Below are 14,888 nucleotides of genomic sequence, written 5' to 3' on the forward strand. Positions count from 1 at the left end.
AGAAAAAATTACAAGTTATAAAACATTTAAGTATATCCTAAGGATTTGAGGCCGATGGATCTTCCGAAGCCTTCAACGACGTATCTTCCGAAGAATCGTCCTCAGATTCTTCATCAAGATAGTTCTTCAAAAGTTGCAAACCGTCATCTGCGAAAGCAAATTCCGGGAGCATATCTTGTAAAGGGAAGGTCAGAGTATCATGCTCTTTAACTCGATTAGCACGATCCTGTTTAACATTTACACCATGAAGCGGATGATCTTAAAATGTACGATTGCTCTGAGCATAATTCATCCCTTCATGAAAGCCCGCCACACGCCCAAGTGAAGAGGAAGCAGCCATCAGATAGGAAAAACTGTCATTAAGCTCCTTACTTCCCTTGACATGGTGGACGACCTATTGGGATAGAAACATAAGTTTTCATTATCAAAAATAAGAAGTAGACAACAAGTGTCAAAGTATAACTTACAGCATCAACCCCACGAGTAAGGAACCACTGCCGGTCCTGCTCCGCACGTTCTACTCGCATCTGGAGTTCTTTGGATTCCATGGTTGCTTTTTCATGAGTTTGAAGGAGAGAGTCATAAGCAGTTTGAATCTCAGCCGCACTCTGGTCCTAAGATCGACCCGCTCCTTCTGCAATTTGAGCTCAGCTTCAAGATCATGGATCCGGGCACCCTGAAGAGCCACTTGATTTTCCAACGCAGAGTTTGCTTCTTGGGTCCGAACTAAATCGTCCCAGTCCTTTTGTGCCTTTGCCCGATCAGCTTCACGAATGGAATTCTGCCTTTCACAGGCTTCTTTCCATCGGCGGGCAGCGTCAGCGTTACGATCTTGCTCATTCTTAAGGGCATTCTCCGCATCGGCCTGTTTCCACTTAGCAGTTTGGGCAGCAATACGATGCTCCTCAGCTTCTTTCTTAGCAGCTTCAGTGGCCCGCCGAGCTTCTCCCACTTTCCCACCAAGAGTACGCCATTCACTTAAGACCTCCTGGCTACCGGCCAAAGCATTAGCTAGGTGATAAGCTACGTTTGTGTGAAGATCATGGCGGGAAAGGTCACGTTGATATGCCATCTCAGCGGGTGGCGTACAGTGTTCAACAAAATCCATACAAGTTCTAGGATGGGAGAACCGTGACCCATTAGTAATGCCCCATGGAGGGAAGAATAGTTCATGTTTGTCACCCAGGCCCGTGTCCCCGTAGTAACGGGAACCTGAAGGTTTAAGGCGAGCCGGGGTTGAAAAAGGCTGTTGGGAAGGAGGTCGAGGAGGAGATTCCTCAGTTCTGTAACCCTCCTCATTAACAGCAGGACTGTCTTGCTGACCACCAGTACCACCCCCAGCCTGAAAAAGATAGTCAAAACGAGTATCAGTTTCAGACTGGACGTTAGATCCTTCCATAGTGGCAGTATCATTCGGAGGGGTTGGCACTCTTTCTTCTACCAAAGGTGAGGATGGTTGATCCTCCGTGTTAATATTGCTGGGAGGAGTCGGAGGCTTATCCTCCACATTCTTCTCTGGAGAAGGAGATGGTTGCTGTTCAGTTTGAGGAGTTGGTGTAGGCAACTTCTCAGAAACATCTTCACTAAAGATCAGTGGATCTACAAAAAATAAAAGCTATCTTTAGTTACATATCTTATGAAAGTATAGTACTTAAAAAGATTAAAATGTACCTTCAACAGTGTCAATACGGTCAGCAAGGCTATATTGTGGCTTCTTAGGACGGTGAATTTTTCGTTTCTTCTTTGATGGCCCGGCCTCAGCATCCGCAGTCGCCGTGCCCGTTTGACTCCTTAGAGCTCTCTTTTTCTCTAGTTCTGCCAATAAAGATGAGACAGAGGAATGTTTAAGGACATCCTCGTCAGAGTCTTCCTCCTCTTCGGAAACAGGAAAATCAGAAGCATCGCCATCGTCATCGATTGATGACAGAATGGCGACCATCCATTTGGAAGTAATGGCATTAAGGGGAGGAGGGTTTAGAACATTCAAAGGTAGCATCCGAAATTACAGGTTCAGTTCGAACATTCTTCGAAAAAAGAAATTGAGATTTGGTCTTTTCAAGAATAGGCTGGTCTCCCGCCTTGCGGATACTCTTTCGGACACACCCTCTGTCCTTAAAGAGAGCATTAATCATAGAGCTCCGACCTGAAAAGATAGGAGCTTAATCATAAAAACACTCAAGAAAGCAAAGAGACAGTAAAAGGCAACTTACGTTCATCCAAGGCTACGAAAATGGGCTCCATAAATTCCGTTGGCCTCAAACGGCTCATGCCTGCCCACACTAGAGCTTCTTCCGGCAAGGCCCGCATAGGTGTTGGCTCCATCGTGAGTACACGATTCCAATCTTGACCCTCATGAGCAACGGTAACAATGTCAGGAAGGGCATAATTCACTGGGCGGCGAATCATGTTTAACGGTACCACGTCCTCAGAAATCCAAAAAAACTTATTTTGCCAATCTTTGGATATCTTTTCAACTTCATATCCGATACTTCTATCAGAAAACCCTTGACATGTATACCAACCATTACGGATAGTAAGACGGTAAAAAACTGGAAATCGATCAATGTGTGGCATCATGTCACGTGTTATGCATACAAACTCGTAATGACGAATCCGCATCATAGCACAGGGATGCAGTTGAGATAAGTGGATCTCATAGGCAGTTAGCACTTTCTGGAGAAATCTCGTTATGGGCAAACGGAAATTCCCATGAACGAAATAATCAGCATACACAGCCATTTTCTCAGGCGGTGGGAAACTGGCTATGGAACCAAGGGAAGGAAACTCCGGCCCCCATTCGGGTGGAATACCATACGTTTCCAATATTTTTTCATATTCTGAATAATCCCATGACACTTCTATTTCGTCGACCTCAGTCTGTACGTTTGACATTACAATGAAATTGAGTAAGATAGAAGAAAGTTATATAAAAGATTCAGAGAAAACTAAGAAGATAATCAGACGAAAAGAGCGATAAAACTTCGAATAGAAAGAGTCTCTCCTTATTTATACCCATCGCAATTAATGCGATGGGATATGAACAGTAGAGAGAGAAAATCATCGCCCAATCAATAATTGCCATGTCACGCGGGATCAAAAGAGAAAACGCTGAACATTAGGGTACAGTGACAGCCTTCAAAAACGTTCCATCATCTGTTCACGCGCCTGCGAGTGGTCAACTTGTCCTTTTTTCATGATTATCCATACCAACAGAAGATATTTTCCACCTAACTTCCGAACAACAAAAACCCCCAAAATACATTAAGTCCAGAATTTCACCCGCATAAAGACTTCACACGGAAGAAACATTTGACTGGGGGACTTATAGAGGTAGGGTACCAAAAAGACCCAAATACCCTTAAGTACTACTCGCGGGTCATAGAGGAACCTCTAATAGGCCACCCACAATATCACGGTAGAGGAGGAACGTCCTCATACCACGCGCGGAAGCATTCATGCACCCTCAGAAGTGGCTAGGAGGCGAGCTATCATATCATTGGGCGACACGTGTCCAGGTTGTTATACCCATGCACATAGGGAGTATAGCTCAACCTATCATAAAGGACACGCGTCCAGGCGATTATCGAAGATCTTCTAGAAGAGGACAGCTGGCCCAATAACCTTCCTACATCCTTCGGCTATAAATACTTTGTCAAATGGTATGAGGTATTCATTCACTCACTTGCATTCTGACTACACTTAGTCTGTTTACTTAAGTACTTTCTCCATTTACGAACGTTACTGATTCTCACGTCGGTCCAGGACCCATACTCGGGGATCGGATCCGTGTTTCTTCACGTACAAACAAACTCCTCGCGGTCGCCGATATTGTATGAGAAAACCCGACACCATGTTGTTTCTTTCCGTGTTTGAATCAAGAACAAGCGATTCGTTGGCGAGTGTATTGAAATATTTAATTGTACAACGCATGGTGTCGAGGGTTTTTAACTGTGCCCAAGACATAATCTCCATGATCATCTCGTCTGGAAGCTTGCAGCCTTCCATTGAAAAACAAAACAAGGTAAACGAATGGAAAAATATTGGGTTGTTTTCAAAGTGGAGACGTTTTAAAGATATTAATTATGTACAGGTATATTTTGGGTCATCTTATATAGGAGATTTGAGACTTGGGGGACAAGGTGTAATAGGATTAATTAGTAAAAGTAATATTTTTTGATTTTTATAAAATAAATAAAATTTCGTTTCCTTTTTAAAACTGGGGTTTCTTTAAACGCAGTGGTGAAGCTTGGACATACACGTCGAGGGGGGCGGGCTCAATATGTATAAAAAAAATTCATAGACTAAAGGGGAACATGCTCAAAATTTCGGTCGGAAACGGGTGAATTTATACGATGTATAAAAAATTTCAGCTAAAAAAGGATAAATCTACACCGCCGAGTGAAAAAAATGAGGTCGGGCTCAAAATATCGATCGGAAACGGGTAAATTTACATTATGTATAAAAATTTTCGGGCAAAAGTGGAAAAATTTACACTACCGAGCAAAAAACCGAGGGGGCCGGGCTCAAAATTTCGGTTGAAAATGGGTAAATTTACGCTATATATAAAAATTTTCGGCCGAAAAAGGATAACTTTACACTACCAAGCGAAAAAACAGAGGGGGCCGGGACACCCCTGACCCAAGTAAAGCTACGCCCGTGTTTAAACGCGTTATTAGATTTTATCTTATTTTGTACTTTCAATGCAAATCAGGAATTATTCGATGACCTATAAATTCGTTATTGGAACGAAATATGTTTTATTAAAAAGGATTATTTTTTTGCTTTTTGAACATTTTAAAAATAAAAAAAAATAATGTATAAACTATATAACATATAGTTGTTTGCGTTGACCTATCTATATCTATACTATATATAAAGCATGAGTGAGGGATCTCTTAATTTTTAAAAAATACCAAACTTATTGCTTTTAGTACAAACTACAATGCATAAATTTAAGACATTTTAGGGGCAATTTTGTCTTTTGATAATTTTGTCTTTTAGCAAAAAAAAATCATATAATTGATTTTTAAGTTATTCAAAATTAACTTCAAGTTTGGTCCTTTAACTTTAGCCATATTTTGTTAACTTATATAAGACTACTCCCATTGGCAATCTCGTAATGAGATTGGTGGGCCCAAAGTTAAAAAAAAATTAAAAAAGAAAATTTACCAATCTAGATTGGCAATCTGGGTTTGTAGAGCAAACCCATATTGCAATCCAAACTAACCTCCAATAACTTAATTATTCCATTAAATTTTAATATTCGAACTAAAAAAAATAATTAAATACATGATATTTCTTAAAAAAAATTTATGAACATTCCGACATAAATTTTATTTAAAACGGACTTCGTTAAAAAAATACTTTTTTTAAGTTGGGATGGGTTGTGAATGTGTGTAAAAGATTGGGTTGAATTAAATAATCTAGATTGAGGAGAGAGAAATAAATTTTATAATGTGAGATTGAGATTGTGAGATTGTTGATGTGGATAGTCTAATAGTTACATATATACCCCTTATTTTAAACTAACTACCCCGACGACGTTTAAACGTTTATAACTTTTTCACACGTTAATAGTTTTTTAAAAACATTATACCATAAAAACGAGTATTTTATTATCTTTAATTTGATTATGATATTGTTATACTTTTTCTATTTTAAAAACTTAATGTGTTACCTGATTACCATTAAAGACCGGCAAACGAATCGGTTGGGTTCGGGTCATGGGTCTACAAGGTTAAGGTTGTAATGAGTTGATACAAAAAGGTTAATTTGGTTTGGAACAGGACGGGTTTGGGTTAAAAGGGGTCAAGTCATAACGAATTTCGGGTTTGAATAGTGTCAAACGGAACTGGTTGCGAGTCAAGACGAGTTCAATGCAGCGTTAAGTGCGCATCGACACCTGATTGCACGTGTACAATTGTTGTGTGACGTGCATACTAATACCGGCTAAGATTCCAATGCCGAAATACGAACATACTATCTTTGGGTTACGCACATACTATTTTGAAGCCATGCACATACAGAAACGGTAACACCGATTACGCATCCGATGGCATGTTTGCATGCATACCGCGCCGCATCGCGCGGGCACGTAGCTAGTGTTAAGTAATGTAGAAGTTTTAAATACAAACACGCTTAGATGTAAAGTTTTAATTTTTTTTATATATAAGGAACTAGTTCAAAATAATATATCTTACCGTATAAAAATATAAGGGAGCAAATCTTTAAACTCAAATTTGAATTAAAATCTTATCCACAATTAATAGTTTAATATCCGACTAATTAGGAATTTGAGAATAGAGATACTTTTAGAATATCTTTAAGCAATAAAAGCAGTTAATAAAGCTACCCATAATTTATGTTATTCTATTTTTACTAAACATAAATAAGAAAAAAAAAGGTGGTTAGAAAAAAAAACCTAAAGTATTATGGATTGATCGATATGTGTTACATGATCGCCTTAATCAGTATTGCGTTAACCCTATCATTAATCAAGCTAAAGTATTACGGATTGATCGATTGATTTTCCTAGAGTTTTGTTTTAGAATTGGGGATGAACAGATTATGGGGTTATGTTTAATTGTTTATGGATCATTAATCAAACACTGGGATGGTGTTGCTATTGTAAGGTCCTCGGAGCCGGCTGGGGCGCGGGCTCAACCCTCCCCCATCCCGGTTTTGGGTTATTATTTTTTTGTTTATGCATATTAATCTATAGATTAATGGTAATTCATGTTAAATATAAATTAGACTTTATTTTATCAAAACCTATCACCATTAAAAATAATTCTTGTCATTGAACATTTTTTTACCAACTTATTTTCTTTGGTATATATATGTTACATAAATATGTTATAATTTTAATCAAAATTAATATTATACGATTAAATATATGTTCACCGTTAAGTTGTCGTTAACAAACATAAAATAAATTATTTATTTATATGATAAACTTATTACATATTATTATTTATTTTAAATGATTAGTTGTTTAATTTCGATATATTTATTTAAACAATACTGTCACATATATTATAAGTACTTAAACATTTATTTACTTATATTATATTTATTTAATACGATACATATTATATTTAATTAGTTACGCATTATTACTATTAAAATAATTTATTTGTTTCTATATTCATAAACATTTATTATTTTATTATATCTCAACTCATATTTAATTATTTAAACTAATTAGTTATAAATTCAATCATATGATTATTATATTCAATTTAATGGTACCTTATAAATAATAAAAATAATGTTTCTTATGATTTAATGATAGGCAATCATACTGTTTTTACAATAATAATAATAAAAGGAACCCATCGGTCAATAAATAATATTACAATCCCAATCTAACTCAAAACACATCGAAATCTTAATTTATCAAATCATGTTATATCCATTATAATTAAATTAATATTATATTATTTTAACTAGGAATCATTGACGGTATATCCTGAAGGGTTCATCTTTCCCACATCATACTATGTCTTTTGTTCATCTAATCAGGTGAGTATCACATTCCCCCTTGTTACAGTTATTTTTACTGTTTAGGGACGTATGCGTTACTATATAGTTTCCTATTATCTAATACGCAAATTGCAAATGTTGTAACGTGTGTTTAGCAATTTATACCTTACGCGTTATATGCTTATATGCTTTATTTGAATCACATTCGGAGAGGTCCAACATAATCTCATAACAGTATGACCATACGACCATCTTAATAGCCATCGTCCAGTTTATCTGGCATCGTGCTCATCGACAACCCATTTACTTGCTCATTTGTTGAATTGCTTATCTCATTTGACACAGTTTGCTATTTTATATTATTATTATAGTGTCTTAAATATGATGTGCTAATCTCATAACAGTATGACCATACGACCATCTTAATAGCCATCGTCCAGTTTATCTGGCATCGTCCTCATCGACAACCCATTTACTTGCTCATTTGTTGAATTGCTTATCTCATTTGACACAGTTTGCTATTTTATATTATTATTATTATAGTGTCTTAAATATGATGAGCTAATCACTCAACCTAGTTGATATACATCTATTTATACATCTCGAATGCCTTGTAAAGTTGTGTTTCTTTAATGTTTCAAGTTCGGTTTAGTTCGTGTTTAGTTCATTTTTTTATTAATTTAGGTTTTGAGTCAAGTTTATTATATGTTTACGTGTTTTATATCTTTTGGTGTCTTGCATGTTAAACTTAATTCTTTCTATCTTTTCATAAGAAGTTTATGTTCGTTTTGCTTGTTAATGATTACATGATTATTCCACTTAGAGTTTTGATTTGTTTTCATGTAGTTGGTGGCTTGAAAGTTAAGGAAAAGAAGTTCTAGAAGTTACATATCGTTGCTTGAGAGTCAAGGAAGAAATCTAACAAGTTATAGCATAAAATAAACAAGAAAATTCGGACCCTCCCTTTTGTACACGCCGTGCCGCGCGAAGGCATGCCCAAGGGGGGCCGCGCGGCGCCTAGGGCTCCCTGGTCAACCGTTTTTGCAAGTTTAAGGCCCAGCTCGTCGTATATATATATTATTATAAACCTAAACGAAAAGAGAAGCATTAGAGCAGCCGATTTGAGAAGAAAACCAAGGGTTTGAAGTTGTTTTTGAGGCTAGGAATCAAGGAGGATCATCAAGCTTTCATACAATTGTTCAAGGATCGATTAAGAATGGTTATTTCGTTCTTTTTCATCATCCTTGTTAATTATCTTTCATGATGTTTCTCTTTGTTATTTGGTTTAGTTATTTGTCTTTGATTATAATTATGCTAGGCTAGACTTCATGTCTACCTAGGTTTGATGAACATGTTTGATGCATGATTCTTGCTTTGGACTAATGTTTTGATTATGGTTTCGTGATTTTAATAGTAAAAGACTTGATTTTGCTTTCATGATGCATATGAATGTTTGTTATTTTGATTGATTGTTAACTATTGCTTCACATAGATCTTATATCTCTTGATTGTGTTCTTTATATTTAGGGTTTATGTTTTATCATTACTTGGTGTTTTGATTATTGTGATTGAATGGCCCATTAGATCATAGAAGCTAGTTGATAGTTGGTTAGGGTTTTGAATGTTCTGCTAAATTCCAATAGTTGTAAGGTGAGGAGTTGTTCATGTGTCTTGGTCAATTGCATGCTAGGATAGATAGTGACAATATTCTTGCTTATTGTGTTGATCATTGTTCATGATGTCGTGTTTAGTTTATCAAGTTATCTAGGGTTTAGTGTTTCGTGAGATTGCTTGCTTTAGATACTATTAATTAACCCTATTTGATAACCGTGAGGAAATCAATACAACTGATTGCTTAATAATCTAATATTCATTCTTTAGGATTTTACTTGATGCGATTGAGGGTCCTTTAGGGTTTGTTAGATGAATACGTTTAGAAATCAGTTTTCATATCATAATATTTATCCATTTCTTGATGATTGTTGATGCATGGGATTCTTACGTAGGTAGATTCCTTCTCTATTTGATTTCGATCTCGTGATTAATTGCTTGTTTTCTTGTTTACTTGTTTATTTGATTTCTTAGTTAAATCTTAGTTTAAAAAATCCCCCTTTAAACATTAATAATAAATAGTCGTGTCGTAAGTCTAGTCTAATTAGTTAATTAACGTAATTCATAGAGTCATGTGGGTTCGATATTTCGGACTTACTTAGCTTTAGTGCAATTGACCGGTTCACTTGCCGGTGTTTTGTGTAGTTGAGTCATAAGTCTAGTTTTTTTACTTGTTTAGTTTAGTTAATATTTAATTGACTGTTTTCTAGCACATCACTAGTGTTTACAAAACCTATTTGTATTTTTAACACATATGCAGGTTATCGCATGATATGATTATCAAGATTGTTTGGAGACACTTAGGATTGCATGCTAGAGAGAATAAACAAGAATTTAATAATATTTTGTGTACTATGATTATTTGAATTTGTTGTACTATGTAAATTAGAATAATAGATATCATAAATTTTAATTTTGTTTGATAGTATCTTGAGAGCTGTGAGCAATCAGTTCACGACCGACATTTCTGCCTTAGGTTGTGGTGTGACTCTAGTGAGGTAGGCCCTACTAGTTTAAGTGATGAAACAAATCTATCTGAGGGCACTAATCAGAATGTTCATTTTGATCTTGTAACGGTGAGTAGATCTACTAGGAGTTCTTGTTTACCAGAAAAATTAAATGATTTTATTGTTGAAGGCAAGGCTAGGTATGGATTAGAAAAGGTTTTAAATTAGTCTAACTTGTCGAAAGAAAATTTTTGTCTTATGTAGATTTTAAATAATAGTTTAGAGCCTAAATATTATAGAGAGGGCAATAAATGATAATAATTGGATTACTGCAATGAATGAAAAAAATGTCGGCTTTAAATAGAAATAACACGTGAGACTTAGTTGATTTACCTGGTGGTAGAAAACCCATTGGTTGTAAATGGGTATATAAAATTAAATATAAATATACATGTGAGATAGAAAGATACAAAGCTAGATTAGTAGCAAAAGGATTTAACCAAAAGGAAGGAGTTGATTTTGAAGAAACCTTCTTCGCAGTGGTTCAAATGATCACAGTAAGATGTGTTGTGTTTAGGTTTACAATCTGATTGGCCTATGTATGAAATAAATATTAACAATGCTTTTTTATATGGAGATTTATTTGAAGAAGTGTATATGACTTTACCTGAAGGATATTTTTTCAAATATGAAAAAAAAGGTCTGTAAACAATAAAATTCGTTGTATGGTTTAAAACAAGCACTAAGGACGTGGAATGCAAAACTTGTAGGTGTTTTTAGGGCTGTTCACGAGCCGAGCTGAACCGAGCGAATGCTTGCTTGTTTCTTGGCTCGTTTACAACCGAACCGAACTAAACGGCAGAAATTCGAACCGAGCGAAAATCTAAACGAGCCAAATTCGAATCGAGCATTTTTCGATGGAACATCGAGCGATTTCAAGCATTATTTATTTCTTTTTCACTTTAAAATTTTCAATAAGAAACAAATTTGAAGGTTGTAAATAATATATTTTATAAATAAATTAATAGTTTTTGACAAACGTGTAATATATTGTAAATTTATATTAAAAATAAGTTTGAAGTGAGATATAATGATCATGTAAACAAACTTCTAGTATTGTAAAAACTTGAAGCGAAAAAATAAAACTATAAAATTGACGAAATATGAAAAATTAAAAGGGGTAAAAATAATTGACGAAATATGTGTTATGTCTATATATTTATATATTTGTTCATATATAATTATATATAAAATAAATTAAAAATATTCAAGCCGAACCGAACCGAGCAGACCTTTGCTCGTTGCTTGGCTCGTTTACAAACCAGACCGAGCAGAGCGGCTCATTTTCAATCGAGCGAAAAAACGAGCGAGCATTTTCCGAGCGAGCGGCGAGCGAGTTCGAGCGACGAGCAGTTTGGACGGCCGTAGGTGTTTTGTTAAGTATTGGGCTTATTCAAAGCAGTAGCGATTATTCACTTTTTATAAATCTGAAAATGGTGTTTTAGTAATTCTACTTGTTTATGTTGATGATATGGTTTTGACTAGTAACACTCAAGTTGAAATTGAAAAGGTTAAGAGTTTATTAAGATCAAAATTTTTATACTTTGAAGTTTTGAAAACTTGAGAAGGATATTGTCTATCTCAGAGAAAATTTTGTTTAGAATTATAAAAAAATTGGATTAACGGGTTGTAAGCCCGTTAATATGCCAATTGAACATGATTATGTAGTATCTGCTTTAAATAAAAAGGATGATAGTCCTTTGCAAAATATTACAAAGTATCATAAATTAGTTGGAAAGTTATATTTCTTATTCAATTCAGTATCTTAGTTAATATATGCATAGTCCGACAAATTTTCATTTAGGGCTTGTATTAAGATTACTAAGGCATTTGAAGAAATCTCATGGTATAGGTGTGTTAATAAAGAAATCTGACAATATGCACCTGACTGCTTTTTCGGATTCCGACTGGGCAAAATGTTTGACTGGTCGGCGATCTGTTACTGGTTATTGTGTTATGTTGGGTGAATCTTTGGTGACGTGGAAAACTAAAAAACAACCAGTGGTTTCAAGGTCTTCAGCTGAGGCTGAATACTAGACCATGTGTGATGCTGCTTATGAGATGATTTGGTTGACAAATTTGTTAAGTGAGTTGAAAGTAATCGTCTCATTACCTGTAAAGTTATATTGTGATAACACTGCAACAATATTCATTGTTGCAAATTCAATTTTTCACGATATGACTAAACATTTTGAAGTAAACTTATTTTATTTGCGAGAAAGGGTTGCAGTTGGTGCGGTTAAGATTGTACAAACTAAGTCAGTTAATCAGCTTGCTGATATTTTTACTAAAGGTTTGTTTCCAACTCAACTTTCTGTTATTTGTGAAAAATTAGGTCTTGTTGATTGTTTTAAATATTGAATTGAGGGGGCCTGTTAAAAATACAAGATGATTGGTGCAATTCAATATTTTGTGTTTTTGGTTAAAATAGTTCTAATACGTTTTTTTATTGTTTGTTATTTTGAGTATGCTATTGGGCTTGAAGTTATAAAAAGAAAAGAAGTAACGGGCTGATGCTGATAGAAGCTGGGCTTGTGTGGCTTGTCTTGGGTCCGGCCCATTTCTTAGCTGAATATGAAAGATCAGGAGACGAAGTATGCTGCAGTTTTTTGTTTAGAGATATTATTCATTCATTTTATCATACCATCTTCCTTTAGATACTAGATCTTACCGACTGTTAGGGTTTGATTAGTTTGTTATAAATTCTTGAGAGTTTGTTCTTAGATCATTGCAATAATGTTCTATGGTTAATGTAGTCGGTTTATCGGAGTTGTAATATTCTTTGTCTTTGTGTTTGGTATTGAAGATTGTTTGTAATTGAAGTTTGATTATGAGAAATAATGACAAAGTTTAATTTTTGACAAAAAGTAACAAAATCTGAAATCAAGAAACTAATTAACATCAAGAAACATTCGGAAGTCGATCTTTTGGTGGGTGTAGGCCGTGTAGCACCGGTTCATGACTTTTGCTCCTCCACCATGATAGTAAGCCGATTCAAGATGGCTAATCTCCCAAAACAATGACCCTTTGAGCGAGTTAGACTCCAAACAAAAAATAAAGAGAACAAGACATTGTTTTAATAATTTTCTTCTTCTTCTTAACATTAAACAAAGTTAAAATGCCTTATATAGGCATAAGATGCAAAGGAGTTAATAAACCAACACTACTCCACTACTCTAAATTCTAGGAATGGAAATATGCAACATGGAAACATGCAAACTAAATTAAAGGTGCATAATTTAAGCATGCAAATTAAATGTGGTTGCAAATGAACGTATGCTATTGATGTGTTTGGCACGTATCAATATTCCCGCGCTTCAAAACGTTCTTGTCCTCAAGAACGGAATATGTTTTCCACAGTGGTCGCCATTCGAGCTGGACAACCACCTTCATCTATCGGTTTGCTTGTGGAATTACCATTTTACCCCTAATAGTCGCATGTCGTTTTCCCTTGATGTGGATCATGCGGCCAAAAATCTCTACTTTTTTAACTCCTCTATTACACTGAGTTGCTGACCTGGCATCATGTCCATAATAGCAGTTCAATTCGAATTTCGAGTTCAATTTAAATGGTGAACACTCCTAGTTCCAAACTAAAAGTGAAACTCATTAGAGATGGCCTAAAAATCATGTTGTGCCACTTCTAATGCCTTTGAATGTTGTCAAATAGAACTGTGTTTTACTGCATATAATTGCCGTCAAAGTTGCAGTTTTGCTGCATTTTTAGTACTGTCAAGAGTGCAATTTGGCTGCATTTTTAGTGTTGTTAAAATAGCAGATTCTGTGCATTTGTTGTTGCTATCAAAACACAGTTTTTTATGTATTTAACTGCGGTCAAAATCACCGTTTTTGCTGCATTTTATTTCTTTCAAAATCTGCATTTTTGTTGTCGTTAAAACATAGTTTTTGTGGCTGTCAAAACGGTAGTATTTTGATGCAAATCACCTTTGAATGTTGCTCTTGGTATAATTGGCTGGTAAGTTTTATGAGTTCTTAATATTTTTGACACTGCATCAAGTAAATGTAGAAGCCATATATGTTTTATCATATATTTTATTGCGGAGGACAAAGGTGGTGTAGTCAAGTGAAAATTAATCAAGTTGGTTGGTATATTGCCACTAAATTCAACTTAATTCATAATATTGTTATAGCAAAACAAAACATCTATCTATCAGTATTAGCTAGTTTAAAACAAATAATAGCAAGATCCATATCGACATCTACTTAAAGTCTATATATGATTGATTCCCCACCAAATCAAGTGGCTCGAAATCTGACCGGAAGGAGAAGATTTGACAAGGGTCGTCATTTAACACCACCTTACCGATCATGTTATTGCCATGCTCTTTAAACTTGTAAAACACGAGCGTGCGGCCATCCACCATAACGCTTGTATCCGGACCATGTAACGCCTTTAGCGACTCAGATTTACTCTTAGTTTCAGCAGCAGCATCTTGCTTCTCCCACCCTTCATCCAACGTACTGTGAACCCAGATCTCTCAAACGCCATTAGCCCTTGTCGGCTTACAAGCCAGCCCCAATCTTACACCACACTTCACGAGCTCTATTGGTGGCTTCGAAAAACCAGACTCGTCATACGGAATTGGAGACGAAAAGACTTTCCACTTTTCTGTATATGCATCCAACTTTAACACGTCGTTATTCGATAATAACATGTAGATCGAACCGCTCACTGTGATTGGCTGCGAATCACTCAAGTTTACACAATAAGGCAACTCTACATGCTTTAGTGATCGCCATTTCCACGTCAACGAGTCGAATATA

The sequence above is a fragment of the Bidens hawaiensis genome, unplaced genomic scaffold (assembly GCF_021521415.1).
Source record: "Bidens hawaiensis isolate Kalapana, Puna unplaced genomic scaffold, B.hawaiensis_p1.1 tig00039687_1, whole genome shotgun sequence".
NCBI classification, from domain to species: Eukaryota; Viridiplantae; Streptophyta; class Magnoliopsida; order Asterales; family Asteraceae; genus Bidens; species Bidens hawaiensis.